This window comes from Theropithecus gelada, chromosome 13 (assembly GCF_003255815.1).
Source record: "Theropithecus gelada isolate Dixy chromosome 13, Tgel_1.0, whole genome shotgun sequence".
NCBI classification, from domain to species: Eukaryota; Metazoa; Chordata; class Mammalia; order Primates; family Cercopithecidae; genus Theropithecus; species Theropithecus gelada.
In genome coordinates, this window is record NC_037681.1 from 69,068,625 (window position 1) to 69,095,178 (window position 26,554).

A 26,554-nucleotide genomic window follows, 5' to 3' on the forward strand; every position below is an offset into this window, starting at 1 on the left:
GCGGATCACGAGGTCAGTAGTTTGAGACCGGCTTGGCCAACATAGTGAAACCCTATCTCTACTAAAAATACAAAATTAGCTGGGTGTGGTGGCACCCACTTATAGTCACACCTACTCGGGAAGCTGAGACAGGAGAATCACTTGAACCCGGGAGGTGGAGCTTGCAGTGAGCCGAGACCACACCACTGCATTCCAGCCTGGGTGACAGAGTCTCACTCTGTCCCCTCCCCTGCCCCAAAAAAGAGGAGATTCTCAGTCTAAGCACAGAGTAGGGATTGAAATCTGCATAGGAGTGAAAAACAGAAAAAAAAAAAAAAAGACTTTTAATTAATCCTTCATTGCAGGCCAGGAGTAGTGGCTCATGCGTGTAATCCTAGCACTTTGGGAGGCCAAAGCAGGTGGATCACCTTAGGTCAGGAGTTCAAGACCAGCCTGGCCAACACGGTGGAACCCCGTCTCTACTAAAAATATAAAAATTAGCCAGGCCTGCTGGTGCACTCCTGTAATGCCAGCTACTCGGGAGGCTGAGGCATGAGAATTGCTTGAACCCAGGAGGCAGAGGTTGCAGTGAGCCGAGATCATACCACTGCACTTGAGCCTGGATGACAGAGTGAGACTGTGTCTCCAAAAAAAAAATCATTCATTGCTTTCTGGAGAAGATGGAATTTTCAAAATTGAAACAAAACTTCCTGCTTTTTCCTGATTATATATTACACACCTGTTGTTGAAAATCTGGAATACTGGGCCAGGTGTGGTGGCTTACACCTATAATCCCAGCACTTTAGGAGGCCGAGGCAGGAGGATCACTTGAGCCCAGGAGTTTGAGACCAGCCTGGGCAACATAGGGAAATCCCATCTCTATTAAAAAGTATATATTAAAATTTTTAAAAATTCGGAAAATGAAAAGTATCAGGAGCAGAGATTTAGCTATTAACGCTTTTGCTTGTTCCTGCTTTTTATTTCATGCATATATAAATATGTTTTTAATTAAAGTGGGCTTACGTTACAAGAAATTCCGAGTGAGAAAAAAAGTTGGAATTGTGTTATAAGAAATTTCAAATGAGGCCTGGCTCAGTGGCTCATGCCTGTAATCTCAGCACTTTGGGAGGTTGAGGTAGGTGGATCACTTGAGGTCAGGAGTTCGAGACCAGCCTGGTCAACATGGTGAAACCCTGTCTCTACTAAAAATGAAAAAATTAGCTGGTTGTGGTGGCGCAAGCCTGTAATCCCAGCTACTGAGGAGGCTGAGGCAGGAGAATTTCTTGAACCCAGGAGGCGGAGGTTGCAGTGAGCCGAGATTGCCTGGGCAAAAAAAAAGAAAAAAGACATTTCAAAGGACAAAAAAAAGGTATTTAATAGGAAGAGGGGGAGTAAATTACCTGGTTGCACAGCTCTGGAGGGCACCATTCACACTGTGTTCATAGCAAACCCAGTGATCTTGGGTTGAAGGGGTAAGAGCCTCCAGGCACACTTTAAGAAACTGATAAAAAACCGTTGTTTTGTCATATCCTTGGTTGCCACCACCCCCCTCCCCCAATTTAGTTGTTACACGCAATACTACTCAATTTGCAAAGCTGATACAACTGGATTCTCCATTGTTTTTTGTAAGAAACTGTATCAGTTCAACTAACACAGATACTTTTTTTTGGGGGGAGGAAGCGGGGAGGGGGAGGCAGGGGCAGAGTCTTGCGCTGTCACCCAGGCACCCAGGCTGGAGTGCAGTGGTACAATCTCAGCTCACTTCAGCCTCTGCTTCCTGGGTTCAAGGATTCTAGTGCCTCAGCCTCCAGAGTAGCTGGGACTACAGGTGGATGCCACCATGCCTGGCAAATTTTTTGTGTTTTAGTAAAGACGGAGTTTCACCGTGTTGCCCAGGCTGGTCTTGAACTCCTGAGCTCAGGCAATCCACCCAATCCACCCGCCTTGGCCTCACAAAGTGTAGGATTACAGGCATGAGCCACCATGCCCGGCTTAACTAACACAGATACTTTTTAACAACACGACCACTTTCTAAGTTCATTACCCTTTGAAACAAAACAAAACAAAACTCAGCTACACCATTTCTAAACAAAAGTGAAAAATAATTGAAGACCCAGTTAGCTAAGAAAGCCACCAAAAGAGTTGGAACAAAAGGCTGTCTCCAAATGGCTATGAATTTAAGCCTTTATAATTCATAAAGAACATATGAATTCAGAAAGAAAAACGTGCAGTTTATGGTTTGATGTAGCATTAACCCTGGAAGTTGCTCTCAGATCTTAAAACGCTTCAAACTCTTCTGTTACTTTTACATATGAAGATAGCGACATATTTGATGATGGCTAAGAAAACATCTGGCAGAGCCATATTAACAAGGGAATAGTTTGTTTTATGATAGAAGAGGAAGCTTCTGTTCTCGGCTAAGAGCCATGTCCTCAGATACCATGGCAATAAATGGAAAGCTTGTCAGTAAGTGGTTGCCTCTTTGTCTTAAATTTTTAAGCAGTTTAGTAGTTAGCTCCAAATTAGGAAATTAACTGGCAATCAAAGCATTGGAGCAGGAAAACCCATTATAGCTCTTCCAAATCTCCAAAAAAAAAAAAAAAAAAAAATGGTTAGAGAGCATTAGGATAACTCTTTATAAGAGAAGGAATATGCAGGGCGCAGTGGGTCACGCCTGTTAATTCCAGCACTCTGGGAGGCCGAGGTGGGGGGATCACTTGAGGCTAGGAGTTCCAGAGCAGCCTGGGCAACATGGCAAAACCCCGCCTCTACTAAAAAATGCAACACCACCAACAACAAAACTAACTGGATGTGGTGGCATGTGCCTGTGGTCCCAGCTGCTCAGGAGGCGGAGATGGGAGAATCACCTGTGACCGGGGAGGTGGAGGCTGCAGTGAGCCAAGAATGTGCCACCACATTCCAGCCTGGGTGACAGAATGAGAACCTGTCTCAAAAAAAAAAAAAAAAAGGGATTAGAAGAATCGAAAGAATCGACTGGTAGATGGAAACATACTGGAATTTGTTGGCTTGTTTGCAGGTATAGGGGCCTCAAAAGGTATCTCCTCATATAGAACCTTTGTGTTTGTTTTACCAGTGGCTTTAATTATCTCTCAGCTCAACCCCACTGCTTCCCTAAACTCTAGATAGTAGTGGAATAGCTTAGCGGTGACATCTTATAGGCCCAAGAATAGAAATAGCACGGATCAGTTAACTAAGAACAAAATGTCATTCACATACGTCTTGCTGAGATGGTGGAGAATATTCTTCCTTTCTTCAGCTTTCCTATATTTCTTTAGGAGACCTCTTGTATTGTGGTAAATTGTCAACATGTCTCATGTAGTTATTCTCATGCATGCCATCTTCCTTAACAGCAACAGATGCTGTGAGGCAGGAACTGTGCCTTATACTTACTCCCCCACAGTGCCTAGGAGAATGTCTTGTACACAGTAGGGTTTCAATAAATGAAAGCTGGATACATTTTAGGAATCAAGCCAAGGGACTGGCCAGCTGAAGCAATGATCAATGTGGCTCAACTACACTCAAGAGTATCCCATCTCAGGACAAAGGACAGTCAATCTTGAGCCATTCTGAACTGATTATCATACTCCTAAGTATCATTGATTTCATTTGGCATTTTCAGTGAAGATGTGGGCTTTTTATTTATCTTTGGAATTTTCCATCCAAAGAGTATTTGGGTTTACTTATAGCTAAAAATAAATAAATAAAAATAAAAAAAAACCAGTGTGTTTGTTTATCAAACATCAGAGCAAAATGTACCATGTACTCAAGATGGTGATTTTTAAATTTTTTCGATTTCATTTTAACTATTTTAACTATTATATTTATATATATATATAGAGAGAGAGAGAGAGACAGAGAGAGAGACAGAGAGATGGAGTCTTGCTCTGTTGCCCAAGCTGGACTACAGTGTTGCTATCTTGGCTCACTGCAACCTCCGCCTCCTGGGTTCAGGTGATTCTCCTGCCTCAGCCTCCTGAGTAGCTGGTATTACAGGCGCCCGCCACCACTCCCTGCTAATTTTCGTATTTTTAGTAGAGATGGGGTTTCACCATATTGACCAGGCTGGTCTTGAACTCCTGATCTCAGGTGATCTGCCTGCCTCAGCCTCCCAAAGTGCTGGGATTAAAGGCCTGAGCCACCATGCCCAGTCAAAAAACCAGAGTTTGAATGAGTGTTATAATGTAAATAGAGATTTGCTCTTGCCAAGTTTTTAGAGAGGAATGTTCCTACGAAGCATTTAGGACTTAGCCCTCCCCTTGAATGTATATTAAATGATCCTGACAGCTTCAGCTGATGTGAGTTTTGAGGAATTCCAAGCTAATCACCTATTAGGTCATTATCTACAGATACTTTGGGTATGTCTTGTTAAACAGTTGGGAAGTTCTAAATATTTCCATGAAAAAGCTGCCAGGAAAGAGAAATCTGCTAATAAAAAGGAGAATGACATAGTTTGAGGGTCTACTTATTGTAAAGCAAGAGACAGAACAGTAGCTGGAGTAAAATGAGGTCACAGCTGTGATGAACGGCTGTGGTGGCTTAACTATTGAGGCCAGGCTAAGCTGTTTACCACCAGATTTTGATACAAAGGGACACTACCAGAAAGGATCCTTTGGAAATACGTGGTGGAGTTGCAAGAAATAAATCTTCATTCATGAAACTGGCAACCTTTGGGGCAATGCTGCATCACACAGAGGGGGAAGGCCTGTCCTTTGCAAAAGACAAAATGGTTTTCAAACAACTGTATTTAGTCTTTAGAAAATTATGGGCCTATTTGCTTTGCAGAAGTGTCAAAGATTCCAAAAGAGATTTCTTTCACCAGGTGGCTACCCACTAATAAAGGCCCTACTACTTCTTTCAAAGATGACAGAATTTAAAAGGTGCATACAGAACGCTGTAAATGCAGTGATGATTACTGTTTATCAAATGTGGCGTTGCTTCCTGCATGAGTCCTGTCTCCAGTTAGCTGTGGCGGTTTCTGAGATGAGCTGACCTCTGTGGAAGACCCACTGGTGAAAGGTGGGCTGGACATAGGACCCAAAAGGTTCAATTTGGGGGTTCAATTTGGTGACCCCAAAATGCCTGGGGTCAAAGCATGAGGACGACAAAGAGGAGTTGCCACTTCTCTTTTTCTTCCCTTCCTCCTCGTCCTGCTTCCTGTGTCCTTCTTGCTCCACTTCTCTCAGCTCCTTACCAGGGTCCAGTACCTGTCCGTTTCCATGGGACAATCTCTGACAAGTTAACCAGCCAGTCAGTTGACTTCCTATTCCCTAGGCTCTCACCTGCCCTTCCTCAACTCTTAACCATTACTGGAAGGTAGCTGGAGGAAATGAGAAGCTGAGGAGAAACCAGTGCCTTTTTCTGTGTTTAGGATATATTAAGCATAAGCACAATTAGTAGTTTTATCTGAGAATAAAAGTATCCTAAATAGATCCTGGCTGTGTGATTTCAGGCTCTCGAGAAGTGCCCTCTTGGAATGTCACTTTCCTTCCTCAAAGCCCTGAAGGCAGGTTCTTAACACTGGCTGGGGGTCAAATAGGGTACTGACTATATTTCCATTTCACCAGGGAACTCCAAGGTCAAAAACAAGGCTACACCTGAAAGAACATTTAAAAGAGAATTACACTGCTATGCAAATACAAGGATGTGTTCACTCATTTTCACCAACTCTGGATGCACTGCCTATGAGTTAGCTCAGCTCCTCAAGGAAATCTATGATTTAAAAAAAAATTCATTTCCTTTCCACTTTCCAGCATAGTACTTCAAGTTGAGATGCTCACCGGGACCTCCTAACCCCTCTCCTTGGATGCAACCGCTTTCTTCCCAGGTAGTCCATCCTGCACACTGTTAAACCAGTATTTCTTATTTGTCATTTCGAATCCTCAAGGATTCACTGGGTGCCTATTGTACACCTTCGCTTAAAAACTTTCAGGGATTTCCTATATTCTGCTTCATTCCCAGCTCCACCTTCCCATCTAAACATTGCCCACTTCCCCTAAGCCTTCCAGTCCTGCCAACCTCCAAAGCACCATGCCCTGGGACCTTAAATGCCCTTTTCTCTCCCCTCTGAGCCTGTTCAAACTCAGCTCAGTCTCTCGTCCTAGGTTTTGGGGAGGGTGCCTTCATTCTGACTGGCTCCCACTGAGGCAGCCCCACTTGAGGAAGAGGCTGAGATGCCAAGTGACTTGCCTAGAGTCATTTGCCAGCAGGTGATGGAATAGGGACTACGAGCCACCATGCAGCCTCTCCTGGGAGGACAACGCCCCTTCTCCCTCTCCCTGCACTCTGCAGGCAGCACAGAGGAGGCATCTGGACGCGTTTACCTCCTCCCCGCCCCCACAGCTTGGCCCTCGCTAAGCTGTCTTGTGTCCTTCCTCCTGCTGTGATTGATTCGCCCAGGAAGGTGGGGCTTTAGTAATTCTTTAGTTCTCCTAATCACAAGGTGGGGGGTAGGGAGTGGGGAGTGGGGTGAGGCGGGGGGTACAAAACAAAACAAAACTCCATGAATCAACTTAGAAAGCACGACCGAAAAGGCCCTCCATCATCCCCATCCAGAGGTGAGGACAAGGCCTGGGGGTGCTGGGTGACTTCAGACCTCCCAAGGGTCCAAGCTATCTGCTTCAAGGGGGTCATCGAAACGTAACTCATATACTTGCCCCCCCGCTCCGCCCCCCGACTTTTGCGGGAGGGAGCGCTCTCCCCTCCTCTGGGAGGCTGGAGACTCGGGGACAGAAGATGCGCTGGAGGGAAGAGAATGGAGCGTCGGACACCAGAAAAACTTTGGGGGATTCGGGGTGGGAAAGAAGGCGTGAAGAGAGAAGGGAGGCTCAGCAGGGGAGGAGGGGCGGGGGCGGGAGCGGGAGGAGTCACTGAGCTGCGGCCGCCCCTCCCCGCCCTCCACTCGGCGGCCCCGGGCCCTCCTCCCCCTCCTCCTCCTCTCCCTCCTCTTTCTCCTCCTCCCGGTGTGGATGGCTGCAGCCAGAATCGGAGCTCCAACCGCGCTGCCGGTGAGTGACCAGCCCCGGGGGACAGAGACGGAGAGGCCTGGGACCCCCCTCTCCAGGGTGGGGCCTCCTGCCGTCTCTGGGAAAGTTTGCGGGCGCCCCGGGACACGGGCGTCTCCAGGGCCGCTCGGCGCCTCCCCATCTCCCCGCGCCCGCCCTGGCTGCCCCCAGGGGCGCCCTGGGGCCCGCAGAGGGGTGGCCCCCCGGCAGGGACTCCTCGCCTCCCCTCTGTTCTGAGGCTGCTACTGGGACCGGGGTCTGACTCTAAAGAGAAAACTCAAACAGAGAAAAAAAAAAAAAAAAAAGAATATCGACTAAGTTCCGTGGGCGAGGGCCGGGGCTCGTTCTCACCCGCGCGCGGCCCCTCGACCTCTCGGACCCGGGCCACCAGCTCTGCGTCCTTCACGCCTCCCTCGGGGCCTCTGTGTCTCTCTCCCGCCCCCAGACTCCCTCCTCTTTCTGGCTGCTGTTTGGGCTGCTGCCCCCTTCCCGCTCCCTGGGACCTCAGCTGGGACCTCAGCCGGCGCCTGCAGCCCGGAGTCCCCACCTGACTTGGAAGGCAGGCAAGGAGTCAGGCCACCGGGCCACAGCCGCGGGGGCACCACACTGGCCCAAACATTTCCTGCAGGTAAGACCATTCACTGGGTATCGGGGTTGGGTCCCTTGGGCCCACAAACCTCGTGGGTACAGGGAAAAATTAAAATATATTCCTCCTTAGGAATGCACTGTTTCTGTTGGTTTGGCATCTTTTTATTTTTAACCCCTCTAACTGTGCTTTCTTCTAATAATAATGATACTTCATGTAATTAGCGTTTCTAATATCTAAAGACAGAAGAAGGAAGAAAATAATAAACGAAAGAGAGAGAATACTTGCTAAAAATACTAATTTTTGACTTCAGTCCACACCCGACTGTTTTCCTGGGAGATAGAAGTTCAGTGTAGTTTGTTTTCAGACTAACCGCAAACAAGATTACAGCCTCCTCCAGGCTAGAAGTTTTAATTTGCCTGACATGCACCACACTGTTGGTATTCCCAGCCTGGCATTCCCGTCTGCATAGCTCCAGTCTCCCTCCCAACTCCCCCACTCTCACTTTCTTTCTCATAAAAGGGAGCTGTGAAAACAAGGCAATGGGAGAGGCTCAAATGAGCTGGACCACATAATAAAAACAGCCCTACTTATTTTAATCCTGAAGCTATGGCCTCCCCTAGACTCTGATTGGGTGGAAGAAATGTTTAGTTCATTTATGTGGTTTTTATGTCAGTAGTTATTATGATTGAATCAGTGTTTCCATGACAGGCTTGCTTCTCTGGGCACGATGGGGAGCCTATTAATTCTCAGATGGGTCTGGACAGATCAAGTCTGGAGTCTGGAGAGATTTTTCAGGGCTTGACCTGGGGCTGGTATTGCAAACCTCTGCACACTCAGAACCAGAGCAGCCGGGAGCAGCCTGAGCTGGGGTTTTCTTCCACGTGAAGTGGGAAGAAAAAGCTCTACCAAGGAGCGAACTGTGTGAGCGTGGTTGCTGGGGGATGTTGAATTTTTACGTTTTTAGGAAGAACACACTTGTCAAAACTTTAGCCACTCCTGTTTCCATACAAACAATAAATGTGGTAGTAACAAATGTAGTAGATCAGATTCTGAACAACTCCTTAAAAAACAGGTCCAAGTATTGGACCATTTGGAAATAAAGATTTTATTTTATTTGAGTTCTACTGGAAATAAAAGTTTATGTTAAAAAGGATGTAATTCACTTCTCTCCACTGATTCAGTTTGACAGTTCCCCATTGGTATGAATCAGTTATGTTTTACTGTGGTCTCAAAACATTATTAAGGCAGGGCACGGGGACTCATGCCTGTAATCCCAGCGCTTTGGGAGGCTGGGGCAGGCAGATCACTTGAGGTCAGGAGTTCGAGACCAGCCTGGCCAACATGATGAAACCCCGGCTCTATTAAAAATACAAAAGCTAGCTGGGCAGCACGGCTGGAACCTGTAATCCCAGCTACTCGGGAGGTTGAGGCAGAAGAATCGTTTGAACCTGGGAGGCGGAGGTTGCAGTGAGCTGAGATTGCACCACTGCGCTCCAGCCTGGGTGACAGAGCAAGACTCTGTCTAAAAAAAAGAAAAAAATAATAATTGATAGGCAAATGTTGTGTCTGCCATTCAAAAAGTAAATCCAAAAAAAAAAGAAGAAAAAAAAAAGTAAGTCCGTAAATTCTGAACTTGTTTGGCCCTGTTGCTTAGAAAAACAATGTACTGTGCTCAGATAAAAATCTTTAGTCTCTTCCTCTTCCTGAGAATTTTTAATAGTTCACTTAATATCCTGGAAGTCAACCTTATACAGTTTAGGGAAAAGTTGCCTTTCTGCCTTGTGCAGCTTTTGCACCACCTCATGAAATATTGTTAAACTGGATGGTTTGCCATGGGCACAAGAGTCTGCCCAGCAGTCCGAGGAGAGGCTGGGGATGTAATGAAGACGACGGGGGCCTGGACCTAAGGAGCAGGTGGTCAGGATGGTGAGATGAAGGCTGTATCTCCAGACAGCCACAGAAAGCAGCCACTGATCATCTGGACAAGTCAGATGAGTTGGAAATATCAACACATGAAGTGTGGGACTGGTGGAGAGCAAGGAAGGAAGAGATGGTTAAGAAGCAAAATGATACAAATAAATAAAAAAGGAAAAGGCCAGGCACAGTGGCTCATGCCTGTGAAGTGCCAGGTGTGGTGACTCATGCCTGTAACCCTAGCACTGTAGGAAGTGGAGGCCAGAGGATCGCTTGAGGCTAGGAGTTAAGACCAGACTGGGCAACAAAGTGAGACCCCATCTCTTAAGAAAAAAAAAGATGGGCTGGGTGCAGTGGCTTCTGCCTGTAATCCCAGCACTTGGGGAGGCCGAGGCGGGCAGATCATGAAGTCAGGAGTTCGAGACCAGCCTGGCCAACATAGTGAAACCCTGTCTCTACTAAAAATGCAAAAATTAGGTGGGCATGGTGGCAGGTGCCTATAATCCCACCTACTCGGGAGGCTGAGGCAGGCGACTCACTTGAACCTGGGAGATGGAGGTTGCAGTGAGCCGAGACCATGCCACTGCACTTCAGCCTGGGTGACAGAGTGAGACTCCATCTCAGAAAAGAAAAAAAAAAAAGATGTACACCGGGCTCAGTGGCTCACGCCTGTAATCCCAATATTCTGGGAGGCCACACGGGTGGATCACCTAAGGTCAGGAGTTCAATACCAGCCTGGCCAACATGATAAAACCCTGTCTACTAAAAATATGGAAAATTAGCTGGGTGTGGTGACAGGCACCTATAATCTCAGCTACTCAGGAGGCTGAGGTAGGAGAATCGCTTGAACCTGGGAAGTCGAGGTTTCAGGGAGCCAAGATCGTGCCACTGCACTCGAGCCTGGGCAACAAGAGCAAAACTCTGTCTCAAGAAAAAAAAAAAGGAAAAAAAAGAAGATGTAAAATAGCCCAAAGGAATACTATGTGACCTTTTAAAATCGTGTTGTATAAGAATGTTGAATTACACAGGACTTTTGTGTGTGTGTGTGTGTGTGTGTGTGTGTGTGACAAAGTTTTGCTCGGCTTGCCCAGGCTGGAGTGCAATGACGTGATCTCGGCTTATTGCAACCTCCTGGGTTCAAGCGATTCTCCTGCCTCAGCCACCTGAGTAGCTGGGACTACAGGCATGTGCCACCACGCCCGGCTAATTTTGCATTTCTAGTAGAGACGGGGTTTCTGCGTGTTGGTCAGGCTGGTCTTGAACACCCGACCTCAGGAGATCCACCCGCCTCAGCCTCCCAAAGTGCTGGGATTACAGGTGTGAGCCACTACGCCTGGCCTGGAGTTAATTTTTAAAAGCAAATTATAAAATAGAAAGCACTATAATTTTACTCTTTGAAAAACATCCAGAAAATACTGGAATTATATGCATCAAAATGGATGGTGAGAGTATAGTTGTTTTTTTATTTTCTTCGTACTTGCATTTCTCAAATTTTATAGTAATAATAGCTAACATTTACTGATAACTAAGCACTTACATATGGTATTTCATTTGAAAACTCTTTGAGGTAAGTAGTACTATTATTTTCATTATGGAGTTTCAGAAACTAGAACCAGAAGGGTAACTCATCCGAGGTCACACACCACTAAGTGCTGGAATCAAGTGTTGAATTTAGGTCAGTGGCTAAAGTCTATGCATCTCTATCACTACTGTCTACCATCTCCCTGCACATGTATTATTATTATTTTAATTATAAGGAAAAAGGAGAAAAGGAAAGTGAAAATGTTTCATGCTTTAGTAAGAACTGATGGGCACCGTGGCTCGTGTCTGTAATCTCAGCACTTTGGGAGGCTGAGGTGGAAGGATCACTTGAGTCCAGGAGTTCAAGACTAAGTAGGGCAAATTAGTCAGGCATGTGGCACATGCCTGAGTCCCAAGTACTCAGGAGGCTGAGCTGGGAGGATCACCTGAGCCTAGGAGATGGAGGCTTCAGTGAGCTATGGTCACGCTACTGCACTCCAGCCTGGGCAACAGAGCGAGACCCTGTTTCCTAAGGGGTGGCGGGGGGGTGGGGGTGGGACGGTGGGGAAACAAACAAAAGCAAAAACAAAAACACACTGATATGTAAAATGTAAAATGCCTCCCATCTCTTCCAGCTCCCCCAGTCACTTCTCTTAAGAAGTCTTTGGTAACTGCTCCAGATTTAGAGGTAGCTCACCCCTTCCTTGCAAGCTAGCTCTACTCACCAGAAGAATCCAAAATTCCATGGAGGCTTCCTGGCCAGCCTGGAATTCCAGGAACCTTAGGGATTCTGGATCAATCCTCAGTACAAGGCAAGATTTTTAAAGTAGATCAGGCAAATTATGTCTTCAGAGCTCTGCAAATTACAGGGTGTCATTGTTCTTTGCGGCGGCAGGAGAGTATGATGGGTGAAAAGCACCCCCAGGCTTAAATGTACCTGTGTGTTACATGGAATGTCAGGGTAAGTCAAGGGTTTACCATGGAATAAGAAAGAGGAAAAAAAAGCTCATTGCTGGATGCTTATTACTGTGAAAACACAGCAACAGATTATCTTTCGAAAGCTTGGCTATGTGGATGATCCCATGCATTGGTGAGTTTGACTGATTGGGTGAGATGGAAATATTTAGTGTGAGCGATTCTGGGGAGAGCTCTGGGGGAAAATGCTGACATCCTGTACTACCATGTCCCCTCATAGGCAAGCTGCTCCTAGGGATCACTTATCCATTCTCTTTGTGGAAGGTACCTTGAGATCCCTAGAAGGATCAGCATTCTTAGAGCCCCTGGTCCATTACATAACAAACATGCCTTAAGAGGAAGGCTTTCAGCTGGGCACGGTGGCTCATGCCTGTAATCTCAGCACTTTGGGAGGCCGATGTGGGGGGATCAACTGAGGTCAGGACAAGAAATCTGATCACATATGGTTGTCACTTTATTATAATCTGCCTTCTCCCCGGTAGCTTGTAAGATTTTCTCTAAAATGTTCCACAGGTATGTCTAGGTATGGATTTAGAAAATTTTATCCTACCCAACAGTCAGTGAGCATTTGTGATTACACAAATTTGTGTAGCTGGGCATGGTGGTTCACGCCTCTAATCCTAGCACTTTGGGAGGCTGAGGCGGGCTGATCGCTTGAGCACAGGAGTTTGAGACCAGCCTGGGCAACATGATGAGACCCTGCCTCTACAAAAAATATAAAAATTAGCTGGGGATGGTGGCATGCCCTGTGGTCCCAGCTACTTGGGAGGCTGAGGTGGGAGGATCACTTGAGCCTGGGAGGCAGAGGTTCCAGTGAGCTGAGATCAGGCCACTGCACTCCAGCCTGGGTGACAGAGCGACATCCTGTCTCAAAAAAAAATAAAATAAAATAAAAAAAATAAATCAAAAAGCCTAAAAAACAAATTTGTGAGGATTTGTGATTACCCAGTGAGTTGTGTGACCTTGGGTAAGTTGCCAGTTTCTCTCAGTCTCATCTATGAAATATAAATAATGATGGTATCTATGACAAAGATATTGTGAAGAGATAGTGCATGAAAATGTTAGAGTAGGTCAGGTGTGGTGGCTCATGCCTGTAATCCCAGCACTTTGAGAGACAAGGTGGGCAGATCACCTGAGGTCAAAAGTTTGAGACGAGCCTGGCCAACATGGTAATACCCCATCTCTACTAAACATACAAAAATTAGCCAAGCGCGGTGGCGGGTGCCTGTAATCCCAGCTACTCGGAAGGTTGAGGCAGAATAGCATGAACCTGGGAGGCAGAGGTTGCGGTGAACCGAGATCGTGCCATTGCACTCCAGCCTGGGTGACAGAGTGAGATGCCATCTCAAAAAAAAAAAAAAAAAAGTTAGAATGATACCTGCTATATAAGGAAGAACACAAAAATTGTTAGCTATTATGATTACTTTTATATTTTTTCAGAATTTCTGAGCCATCTTGGATTTGACCAGTTTATATAAACGTTAGTTTGTCTAGTTGCACACACATAGAAAATCCTGTTGAGATTCTCTTTGAAATTGCGTTCAATTAATACTGACATCTTTTCAATGCTGGCTCTTCCTAGCTTCTCATTTTATTCAGGTGAATGATTACTGGTGATTTCCCCTATAAATGTCTTCTACAACTTTTGCTGTATTTACTTCTTATAGTTTTTGTTGATATTTTAAACAATACCTTTTGTCCTAGTATATTCTCTAGTTTACTTGCTGGCCCATAGAAGCAAACATTGCTGATTTTTGATTTTGTTTTTTACCCAGCATCCCAGCTGATTCTCTTATTAGTTCTAATAGTCTGCATATAGATAATTCTTGAATTTTCTATATAGACAATCATAAAACAACAATAATTTATCTGTTCCATTTCTGTGACTCCTACATCTTTTTCTTACCTTATTGCATTGGGGTAGATGGTCCAGGGCAGTGTTCAATAGAACTGTGGTGGCAGGCACCCTTGTCTTCTTACTGTCTTTAACTTTAACTGCTCTTAAAGTTTCTCCATTAAGCATGAAGTTTGCTTAAGGTTTCAGTAGATAGTCTTTATTAAATTAAGAACTTTGCTCTTTTCTTAATATTTTGTAACAAGGTAAAAATTCTACAATGACTGAGTATAGATTTTACTTAATACTTTAATGTCTTTTTCATAACTATATGAGATGATCATTTTTTTCTTGATATTACAATGTGATAAATAAGTGTATTAATTATGTTGAAACATATGTACATAAATATACATATACAGGTATATTATTCTGTAGGGTATCAGTTGCTAGTATTTTATTTAGGATTTTTGCAAATGTTCGTAAGTGAAGTTGTTCTAGAATTTTCTTTCTAAAATATTGCTCTGACTGGGTGTGGTGGCTCATGCCTGTAATCCCAGCACTTTGGGAGGCTGAGGCGGGGAGATCACCTGAGGTCAGGCGTTCAAGACTAGCCTGACCAACATGGCGAAACCCTATCTTTACTAAAAATGCCAAAAATTAGCCGGACATGGTGGCATGCACCTGTAATCCCAGCTACTCAGGAGGCTGAGATTCAAAAATCACTTGAACCTGGGAGGTGGAGATTGCAGTGAGCTGAGATTATGCCACTGCACTCCAGACTGGGCGATAGAGCAAGACTCTATCTCAAAAAAAAAAAAAAAAAAAAGAAAAGAAAAAGAAAATTGTTCTTATATTGTTTGGTATCAAGCTTGTATTACCCCTATTAAGTAAGTTGAGTGGCTTTTCCTCTTTCATATATGTTTTTCTTTTTTTTTTTCCTTTGAGATGGAATCTTGCTCTGTTTCCCAGGCTAGAGTGCAGTGGCACGATCTCTGCTCACTACAACCTCCGACTCCCGGGTTCAAGCAATTCTCCTGCTTCAGCCTCCTGAGTAGCTGGGATTACAGGCATGTGCCACCACACCCAGCTATTTTTAGTAGAGACAGAGTTTCACCATGTTAGCCAGGATGGTCTCGAACTCGTGCCCTCATGATCCCCCCGCCTCAGCCTCCCACAGTGCTGGGATTATAGGTGTGAGCCACGGTGCCTGGCTGGCATATATGTTTTTCTTAACTAGTTTGTAAGAGATAAAGATTATATGTTTCTTAAAATTTGGTAAAACTCATTATGAAATCATCTGAACTACTTATAAAGGGTATATCGGTCAAGTTTTTGGTGATTCAGTTTCAAAAATGATTAGTGATGAATTTAGGTTTTCTTTTTTTTTTTTTTTGAGACGGAGTCTCACTCTGTCACCCAGGCTGGAGTGCAGTGGCGCAATCTCGGCTCACTGCAAGCTCCGCCTCCCGGGTTCACGCCATTCTCCTGCCTCAGCCTCCCGAGTAGCTGGGACTACAGGCACCCGCCACCTCGCCCGGCTAATTTTTTGTATTTTTAGTAGAGACGGGGTTTCACCGTGTTAGCCAGGATAGTCTCGATCTCCTGACCTCGTGATCTGCCTGTCTCGGCCTCCCAAAGTGCTGGGATTACAGGCGTGAGCCACCGCACCCGGCTGGATTTAGGTTTTCTATTCCTTCTTGATTCAGTTTTGGTAATTTAGTTTAGATGATCCATTCATGTGTTCTTAGACTTCTTAGCATAGTTATTTGTAATTTTCTCTTAGGGCTTTATAAATACTGCCTCTATCTTTTTTGTTTTTTAATTTTTTTAATTACCTTTCCTATGGTGCTGAGAATCTAGCTTATATTTCTTATTATTCATTTGAGACAGAGTCTGACTCTGTTGCCTAGGCTGGAGTGAGTGGTGCGATCTCGGCTCGCTGCAACCTCTACTTCCAAGGTTCAAACAATTCTGTTGCCTCAGCCTCCCGAGTTGCTGGGATTACAGGTGTTTGCTACCACACCCAGCTAATTTTTTTGTATTTTCTGTAGAGATGCAGTTTCGCCATGTTGGCCAGGCTGGTCTCGAACTTCTGGCTTCAAGTGATTCGCCTGCCTCGGCCTCCCAAAATGCTTGGATTATAGGGATGAGCCACTGCTCTCGGCTTATTTATTTATTTTTTAGAGACAGGGTCTATTTTTTAGAGACAGGTGACAGCAGTGTCACTCACTGCTGGAGTGCAGTGACACCATCGTAGCTCACTGCAGCCTCAAACTCCTGGGCTCAAGCTATCCTCTTGCCTCAGCCTCCCTAGTAGCTGAGACTACACGTGTGTGTGCACCACTATGCCCAGCTAAGTTTTGTATTTTTTGTAGAGATGGGGAGGTCTTGCTATGTTGACCAGACTGGTCTGAAACTCCTGTCCTCAAGTGATCCTCTTGCCTCAGCCTTTGAAAGTGTTGGGATTATAGGCATGAGCCACCACTCCTTGCCCTTTTATTATTCTTAATATTGTTTATTTGTGACAACTCTTTTTCTTTATTAATATAGAGGTCTACTACTTAGTCTTTTCAAATAAACAGCTTGTTCTTGTCTATATTTTTTGTTTTTCATGATTTTTACTTTTATCTACATTTCTTCTGTTTCTAGCTACTTGAATTCATGCCTATCTTACTTTTTGTTTTTAAATTTATTTAAATCTATAAATTTACCTCTAAATACTGCTTTAGCCACATCATACAAGTTTTAACACGTGTGTGGTGTTATGATATATGTTTTCTCTTTTGAGATGAAGATGGAGTCTTGCTCTGTCACCTAGGCTGGAGTGCAGTGGTGTGATCTTAGCTCACTGCAACCTCTACCTCCTGGGTTCGAGCGATCTTCCTGCCTCAGCCTCCTGAGTAGCTGGGACTACAGGGGCATGCTACCACACCAGGTTAATTTTTGTATTTTTAGTAGAGAACAGGGTTTCGCTCTGTTGGCCAGGCTGGTCTTGAACTCCCAACCTCAGGTGATCCACCTGCCTTGGCCTCCAAAGTGCTGGGATTACAGGCATGAGCTACCTTGACTGGCCCTTTTTTTTTTTTTGAGACAGGGTCTCAGTCTGTTGCCCAGGCTGTACTGGAATGAAGTGGTGTGATCATGGCTCACTGGCTCACTGCAGCCTCGACCTCCCTGACTCAAAGTCATCCTCCAGCCTCAGTCCCCACAAGCAGATGGAACTACAGGTATGCACCACCACGCCTGGCTAATTTTTGTGTTTTTGTAGAGACGGGGTTTCACCATGTTTCCCAGGCTGGTCTTGAGCTCCTGGGCTCGAGCGATCCACGGGCCTCAGCTTTCTAAAGTGCTAGGATTACAGGCGTGAGCCACTGTATGCATTTAACCTCATTTCTTACATGTACTACAAGCCTGATTTCCAATTTTATAGGCCACTCATTTTCTACTGTTTGCCCAAGCAGATGAGAAGCTTTCTGGCTGTTTTCTCAGATTAGTAAATGATGTTCCTCTAGACCTATTTCACATATGGAGCAGCTTTTTATGGCCTCCAGCTTTTTGTAAGTGCCTCACTGACAGCTCATGGTGTAAGGTGACCATTTCCTGGACCCCTCTCACTGCATATATGGTCATTAAAGCCCCTGCCCCCAGCTATTCAGGCCTCTTGCTGCTGTGGATTTCTCTGTGAGCCCCTTGGCCTCAGCTTCCATGCATTGACCTAACTTCCACTTCCCTGTAGTTCTGGTACCTGGAGATTTCTACTTTATCTAGGTTTTAGATGATATTTTTGTTATCATACTTTTGTTCAGTGTTTTGAAGTGTTTGGATGGGAGGATATGGTGTTAGGATATATACTATTTTTTGTCCATGGTTCCTGGCTCATAACGCCCCATAGCCCTTGTTACAATTTTTTTGTTGTAACGTTGGATGTGTTAGGCCTCAGAGGCAGCCCTCTGAGCTTCTCCTGCCCTCCTTTCACTTACCCCAAGGCCTGAATCGAATGTTCTGCCTATGACAGTGTTGTGCCCAATGCCCCGGAGGAAGGAATGCTGACATTGTGAAGCTTCCATAAAAACCCGGGAGGACTGGGTTCATGGAGCTTCTGGATAGCTGGACACAGGGAGGTTCCCGGAGGATGGTGCACCCAGGCAGAGCACGGAAGGGCCGTGCCCTTTTCCTCATACCGCCCTACACATCCCCTCATCTGTATCTTTTGCAGTATTCTTTATAGTAAACCAGTAAATCTAAGTAACTTTCCCTGAGTTCTGTGAGCCGCTCCAGCAAATTAGGTGAACCCAAAGACCGTGGTCTTGAGCCTCAACTTGAAGCGGGTCAGTCAGAAGTTCCTGAGGCTTAGACTTGTGACTGGCATGTGGAGAGGGGCAGTCTTGGGAACTGAGCCCTCAGCCTATGGGATCTGACACTATCTCACGGTAGACAGTTCATTAGAGGACACCCAGCTGGTGTCTGTTGCTTGGTGTACTTGGTAAAAGCCCCCACACATTTGGTCACAAGAAGTCTTCTTCTGTATTGGTGATTACTATGGTATGAGAGTAGAGGAAAAACACGGTTAGAGAGTTTTTCCTATACGGAGGGATATTTCTACCCAATCTGTCATACTGACTGAGATTCTTAACTCCTAATTTAAAAGTTTCTTTTGGGCTGGGTGCGGTGGCTCACGCCTGTAATCCCAGAACTTTGGGAGGCTGAGGTGGGCAGACTGCTTGAGGTTAGGGCGTTCAAGACCAGCCTGGCCAACATGGTGAAACCCTGTCTCTACTAAAAATATAAAAATTAGCTGGGCATGGTGGTGTGTGCCTGTAATCCCAGCACTCAGGAGGCTGAGGCAGGAGAGTCACTTGAACCTGGGCGGGGGCGGAGGTTGAAGTGAGCTGAGATCCTGCTACTGCACCCCAGCCTGGGAGACAGAGTGAGACTCCATCTCAAAAGAAAAAAAAAAGTTTATTTTGTTATATGTAAAATAGAATACAGTGAAGTAGGCCAGGTGCGGTGGCTCACACCTGTAATCCCAGCACTTTGGGAGGCTGAGGCAGGTGGATCACTTGAGATCAGGAGTTTGAGATCAGCCTGACCAACATGGTGAAACCCCATTTCTACTTAAAAAAAAAATAATAATAATACAAAATTAGTCAGGCATGGTGGTGCATACCTTCAGTCCCAGCTACTTGGGAGGCTGAGGCAGGAGAATCACTTGAACCTAGGAGATGGAGGTTGTAGTGAGCCGAGATCACACCACTGCACTCCATCCTGGGTGACAAGAGTGAAACTTCGTCTCAAAACACACACACACACACACACACACACACAGAATACAGCAAAGTAAATACATGTACATTGGCTCCTGCATGTGAAATCTCCTGCTACTAAGAGAATGTGGCAGAGAAGAGGTCTGAATAAATAATACTGTGTGCCACTGCCACCATCTGAAACCCTGCACCCTTACTGTGGTGTCTCACCCTCATCTGTCCAATGTTTTTAGTCCAGAAAAGATCTGAATTTCCCAACCATGCTCTCCAGTCCCTAAATGCTGTCCTTTAGATCTATAGTAGATCAAAACCTCATGCTCAACTACCATCTTAACTTACATCTATGTTGAAAAGAAAAAACCTTTGGAAAAGTTCCTATTGTCCTTGGATATGAAGACAATGTTCTGTTTCTGCTGGGCATGCATGTGTACGTGTGTCTCTAACAGTGCAGAGGTTTACATTGAGCAATTGATTCTTTACTTGTGGCTGATTCCATCTCTGGGAATGTTGATCAATATCTGTGGAGCCTATTTATAATGCCAAAAGAAGTCTACACAAATATATTTTCCCCATAGCCCTTGGCCTTCTCCTGTGGCCCTTTTAACAGCTTTATCAGTGTCCCTCTGTCAGTGACAATGGGAAAGAAATGGGCTTTGGAGTCAAGCAGATCTGGGTTTGAATCCAAGCTTTGCCACTAATTAGATATGTGACCTTTGGCAAGTTACTTAACACCTCTGGGGCTAAATTGTCTTCTTTGTAAAACAGTAATAACAAAATCTACCTCAAAAGTTTCTGAAGATTAAGTGAGATAACTGGAAATAATATAACCTTATTATAAGCATTATGTTAATGCTCACAAATGTTAATTTCCTCCCATCATCTCCACTCCCCTACTCTGATTCTTTCAAAGTAGAATTGTGCTTCAGGAGGCCTAATTAGGCTAGGTGTGGTGGCCCAAGCCTGTAATTCCAGCACTTTGGGAGGCCGAGGTGGGTGGATCACTTGAGGCCAGGAGTTCGAGACCAGCCTGGCCAATGTGGTGAAACCCTATCTCTATAAAAATACAAAAATTAGCCAGACATGGTGGTTCATGTGTGTAATCCCAGCTACTCAGGAGGCTGAGGCACAAGGATTGCTTGAGCCTGGGAGGCGGAGCCAATATCTCAGCACTGCACTCTAGCCTGGGCGACTGTCTCAAAAAAAAAAAAAAAAAAAAAAAAGGTCTAATCAGAGACCTTTTGGGGAGTGGCCATGGATACTCCTAATATCTTGACTTTTTTTGGGGGGGGGAGACAGAGTATCACTCTGTTGCCCAGGCTGGAGTGCAGTGGTGCAATCTCTGCTCACTGTAACCTCTGCTTCCCGGGTTTAAGCGATTCTCCTGCCTCAGCCTCCTGAGTAGCTGGGATTACAGGCACCCGCTACCATGCCCAGCTGATTTTTGTATTTCTAGTAGAGATGGGGTTTCACCATGTTGGCCAGGCTGATCTCAAACTCCTGACGTCAGGTGATCCACCTGCCTCGGCCTCCCAAAGTGCTGGGATTACATGTGTGAGCCATTGCACCCGACCATATCTTGATTTTTTTGGTAATCAATTTAGATTTATTTTGGATGAATTTCCTGAAACTTTTTGGACAGCCAGTTTATTTTGCTTCTGTACGAGCTGTTAGTAGGCCTCCCAGCCTATTGCTGGATCTTTCTATAGAGTAGCTGCGTTGTTACTAAGAACCATGTCCCTCTTAACCAGAAATAGCTCTTTGCCTTATTTGTTGGTGCTCCTGCCTTTTAGGAGATAAAAACTCTTTATTTCATTTTTAAAGATACCTTTTTTTTTTTTTTGAGATGGAGTCTTGCTCTATCGCCCAGGCTGGAGTGCAGTGGTGGGATCTCGGCTCACTATAACCTTCTGTAACCTTTGCCTCCTGGGTTCAAACAATTTTCCTGCCTCAGCCTCCCAAGTAGCTGGGACTACAGGCATACACTACCACACCCAGCTAATGTTTGTATTTTTAGTAGAGATGGGGTTTCTGCATGTTGACTAGGCTGGTTTTGAACTCCTGGCCTCAGGTGATCTACCCGCCTCAGCCTCCCAAAGTTTTGGGATTACAGGCATGAGCCACCGCTCCCGACAAAAATAACATTTTAAATGCAAAGACCCCAGAGAGACTATGTAACATGTAAATATCAGCTAGATCCACTTCTGGGACTAGGTTTTCCCAGGAGGGATCATGAAGTCCCCAAGTGATTGAGGAGTAGGTGGGGGTAGGGAATCAGCAAAGGGGTGGCTGGAGGAGATAGAAAAACTGAAGGTATTTTTTTGAGAATTTTACAAGACCTAAAATCTGCCTGTTTTATAGCAGTCATTTATCTGGGCCCTGTGGAATCTGTATTTGGCTCAGAGCATGTTGCTTTTTGCAAGTGTCTCATCAGAAATAATAATAATGACGATAGCTATGACTATTCTCTTTTTTTCTTCTTTGGATTGTGTGTGTGTGTGTGTGTGTGTGTGTGTCTGTCTGTCTGTCTGTCTGTCTAGACCTCTGATCATGACTTCTTAAGTAGAGGAAAAGACTATCATGAAAATAAAACATAATTAGAATTATGGATTTGCCTTCATGTAAATATCTGTGGCTCAGAGCACAAAAATAGCTTTTCCATTGCAGAGCTAAGTCAGGAGTTTCATGAGAAATTGAGCATTGATAATCTAATTTAAAACAGCTATGGCCCAGAAATTCAGAGAAAGGGCTGACACGTTGGCCTCTGTTCATACCTTTGAATGTTTTTTTCCTAGCTTATGGTAACTCTTATTCAGGGACAGTTTGGAAGGATGATAAGGCCATAAGGTTTTTGTTTTGTTTTGTTTTGAGACAGAGTCTTGCTCTGTTGCTTAGGCTGGAATGAAACGGCATGATCTTGGCTGACTGCAATCTCTGCTTCCCGGGTTCAGGCGATCCTCCTGCCTTAGCCTCCCTAGTAGCTGGGATTATAGGCGCCCACCAACATGCCTGGCTAGTTTTTGTATTTTTAGTAGAAATGGGGGTTTCACCATGCTGGCCAGGCTTGTCTTGAACTCCTGACCTCAAATGATCCACCTGCCTTGGCCTCCCAAAGTGTGGGGATTACAGGCATGAGCCACTGAGCCTGGCCATAAGGTTTGATGCTACAAACCTTGTTTTTGTTGGCTTCCGTTTAGTGTTAACACGAACGTAGAGAAAAATTTTAATCTCAATCCTTTGCAACCAGGAATCTCTCCTACTGCAGCTCCCGGCCTGTTGCTCATTTGTGGCTTAAGGCAGAGCCTTAAACATCTTGTGAAAATCCCGATGCCTCTGTTAGTCTTGGCTTCAGCAGAAGGTGCCTAGTTGAGGTCATTCTCAGTAGAACACTGAGAATGTGCTCAGGTGCTCCTGATTTTCAGAAAAAATTACCTTGTTAAAAAAAATGTGATCAGGCTTTCCTGGGAATTGTCTGATAGGCTCGGACTTGCCTAGGTCAACATTTTTCTTCAGTAAGGCAGGAAATAGTTATTTTGGGCATCTGACATCATCTTTATCAATCATCTGACTATAAACTCCAAGCAAGAGTGGCTCTATACCACATGTGATGGGGTTTTGCCAGCTTTCAACAGCCCCTGCTTGTCGGTATTGGCCTCCTCCACACCCACATATTCCCATCCTTGCCAGATGTTCTGACTTAACTGTTCACATGTGCGCACCCACACGGGCGTGCAGACCCCGGCCAGCCATGTGTCCCTGCTGCAAACTCCTGCCCCTAGTGGCCGGCTTGCTGTCTGTCTAACCAGAGGGGCCATCTTTCCGTGATTCTCTGAGGACTGCCTCAGTCACTCTCTGCCTTCGGAGACGGAGACACACAGAATCTCCTCACCAGACAGGCACTGGCTCCTTTACTGGTTTCCTCATCTGCCTGTGCTCCTCACTCCATGGCTGTGTATCACCTAGTTAATTTAACCTTATCCTTCCTGGAAATTTTCTGTTTGTCTTCTGATTTGTTACTTTGCTTGGACTTGACTTCTCTTTCCTTCCCGGCAGTGACCTCACTTTGTTTAGGACTTCTCTACCTCCACCCCCTTGTGATGTATATGGCTCATGCCTTTAGCCCCACTTACTGAGCAGCTGCTCTGATTCAGGTACCTACATATCACGATTGGTCATGATGCTAAGGCTGCCATCACTTTCTGGGGCCACCAAGTCACTGTGGAGAATGATGAGGGTGATGTTGCAGTTCTGCAAAGCTTTGGGGAAATTTCCCCATGCCATGAGAGATGTATATGAAAAACAATTCCTTCTCTCCTCTTATATTTCATATTTAAAAAACAAATGTGTGGGGGCAGAGTTGTCAGGTTTCAACCCTCGTGTCTTACCTGAGTTTCTGCCGTAGCCTCCTATCTAACATTCTTGCTGTTGGCCTTGCCCATCCTCCAGTCTGTCCTCTGCTCTTTCTAAAATTCTGATTTGATCCTGTTTATTGTCTCTTTTAAGTCTTTTCACTGCATCCTCATTTTCTTTTGGATAAAATCAAGCTTTAACATGAGACAGAATGGCTTCTTCAACCTCACTTGCCTGTAGTTCTCTCCCTGTGTCACCTGCATTAACTCCTGGCTCCAGCCCGGCTGTCTCCCTGCAGTCAGATTCTCTCCTCCATCCCTGTCTTTGCACACACACTCAGCTCTGTGCACTCTGTTCTGCCTGAGCATATCAGCCTTCAAGATTTAGCTCGGAAGCTCATGCCTCCATGAGGTCTTTGGAGTCCTCCAGGACCTGCAGTTTTGTCCCCCCATCACAATTATGGACACTTGCCACCATCATTCCTGCCAATCTTGATAAGGCATCTGGCTTTGCGTCCCCCACTGGATTTGGCTTTATCACATGAGCAAAGTACTTCAGAATTGTCTCCTAGACAAAAAATGCCCTAAGCTAAAGGACTATGATGTGTTTTTACTTGCAGCAGTGTATGGCATACTTGTAAGAGTTCTCAGTTATTGCTGTTGAATGAATGCATGAAAGAATTATTATTTTTAGAGATGGGGGTCTTGCTATGTTGCCCAGTCTAGTCCCGAACTCCTGGCCTCAAGCAATCCTCCTGCTTTGGCCTCCCAAAGTACTGGGATTACAGGTATGAGCTGCTGTGCCTGGCCATACAAGAATCAATTCACACACACCTTTCACCACTCTGCATGAACACACACCAAGACATAGATCCCAATGGGAAGCTTACTTCAAATCTTACTGAGAATATTTACAAAGCACATAGTAGGTGCTTAGTGAGTTTCTGTTGAGTCAAATAAAGAATGAATGCACATCCACACAGACTATGGAAAATTTACTCCAAAATACACTCAGAAGAGAGGCATAATATAACCTTACTTCCTTTTAACTACAGTGTAAAGAATATGGGGCTGGAAAATAAGATTAGAGCTCGTGTTTATCTTCTCAGCTATGTTACTCCAAATGAATCAATTGATCTCTCTGTACTCTTATTTCCTCATCTCTCAAATGAAATGTTAGAAAAGATAATATTTAATGCCCACTGAACATTCTAACTTCAATTATTATTAGGCTTAAAGTCAAATGAACAGTGCTTTACAATCAGTAACGTGAATTTGGGACTCTGATTTTTAAGCCTCACCATGCAGTGTGTTCATGACAGGCCCTTAGCACTGGGCAGAGCTGCAAAGATGAAACCAAGAGATGGACCAGAGTTTGCCTAAAGTGAGGCAGGAGGCCACGACTTGGTTGTTAAGCAAACACAGAGCTACAGGGCATGGCCAGGATGAGAAGCCCTGAGGCAGGGACAGCAGTCAGTGTCCCATGGTAGTGTGGGGTCAAAGCTGGCCTGAGATCACCAGGAAACAAGCATGGAAGTGAGCTGGGCAGTGTGCTTTCAGGGATACACTGAAAATGTGCCCTGATCTCAGGGAAGACTTCTAGAAATCTCAGTGCAAACCATCAATGCCAGCTGTTTATCTCAAGTTATCTGAAGGATGGGTAAGTGAAAAGTGTTTAGATTTAGTTGATATCTCCCAGAGCGTAGATAGAAGCCAGGAGGAGGTTAATTTGGGGTTAATAGGAAGGAGAAGAGTTTAATCTTGTCTACAGGATAATGAGATGAACTCACGTATACAGTAATGAGGTCTCCATCACTGGAAGAGTTTACACAGCACAGGGTAATTCCCCATCGGGGACGCTGTATTAGGGATTCCTGAATTGTGAGGGTTGGACTAGATGCGGCTTAAAGTTTTTTTTCTGCTTGTCATGTCCTTACCAAATCAAGTCTAGGTAAACATTTTCAGATCCCGTAGCCCTTCCTTTTGTGAAATGATCTCAGCATGCCCTGATGTCCTGGTGACCAGCCTTTGGTACCTCTTTAGTCTTTGAATGTCCCCCTTAAAGTGGAGCTCCTTGAATGGGACCTCATTTGCCAGGATGTGGCTTGGCCAGGGCCTTTCTAGGGACATAACACAATTTTTAGAGGTAATGGACTTCGTTTATTATATCCTTATCTGTTTTCTCGCTCTGAGCTGAGCTGTAAAAGCACATAGCATTGAGCCTCGGCTGCTTCTGGTACATGCTTATGCCACCTCAGGTGTTGGGAGACTTCCTTTCCTTCCATTCCACTTTTATCTGCTGGAGAACCTGGGGTAAATGTAATCTAGACACTGACTCTGAGGCTCTGTCCTGGGAACTTCCATGGCGTTCCATTCTTGCTTTCTCAAGAGCCTCATACTTTACACAAAAATGCTTGCTTTCTCTGTCTTTTGTTTCTTTTCTTCTTTCATTTTTCATTTTGTTTTTCTTACTTTCTTTCTTGAGACAGATCTCCCTCTGTCGCCCAGGTGGAGTGAAGTGGCGCGATGTCGGCCCACTGAAGCCTCCACCTCCCGGGTTCAAGTGATTCTCAAGCCCCAGTCTCCCAAGTAACTGGGATTACAGGTGCACACCACCACACTAACCTAGTTTTTGTATTTTTAGTAGATATGGGGGTTTCGCCATGTTGCCCAGGCTGGTCTTGAACTACTGACCCCGGGTGATCTGCCTGCCTTGCCCTCCCAAAGTGCTGGGATTACGGGCATGAGCTACCATGGCTGGTCTCATTTTTCTTTTTTATCTCTTCTTTCTCAACCCTCCGTGCCCACTGAAAACTACAACATCTTTACTGTGCAGTGTTTTTTTTTTTTTTCAAACTCTTGGCTCTCTTGGTATCCTAGTGAATAGGAATGTGGGCGGCTTCTAAGCTCCTTTGTGCACATGAAGAAAAACGCCCAGAGAAGTTAGTGACTTGCTTAATTTACTGGCAGAGTCAATGAGCCCGGAACCCAGATTTTTTGACTTCCTTCTCAGCCTCTGTCCTGGAGATCACAGTGCATTTGCTAATAGCACTGGAGTCACAAAGAGCAGCAAGCTGTTTTCCCTCTGTGTGGTCATTGTACCAAAA

At 45.1% G+C, this 26,554-nt stretch overlaps 1 protein-coding gene across 1 annotated transcript in view; it reads left to right on the plus strand.

The window, feature by feature from the left end:
* The first annotated feature begins 6,938 nt into the window (after positions 1 to 6,938).
* Positions 6,939 to 26,554, plus strand: part of STON1 (stonin 1) — a 64,169-nt gene continuing 44,553 nt past the window's right edge. Inside the window, exons 1-2 of the mRNA XM_025354274.1 lie at positions 6,939 to 7,004; positions 7,447 to 7,629. The gene's annotated coding sequence lies outside the window, so the exon portion shown is untranslated. The remainder of the gene's footprint in view (positions 7,005 to 7,446; positions 7,630 to 26,554) is intronic.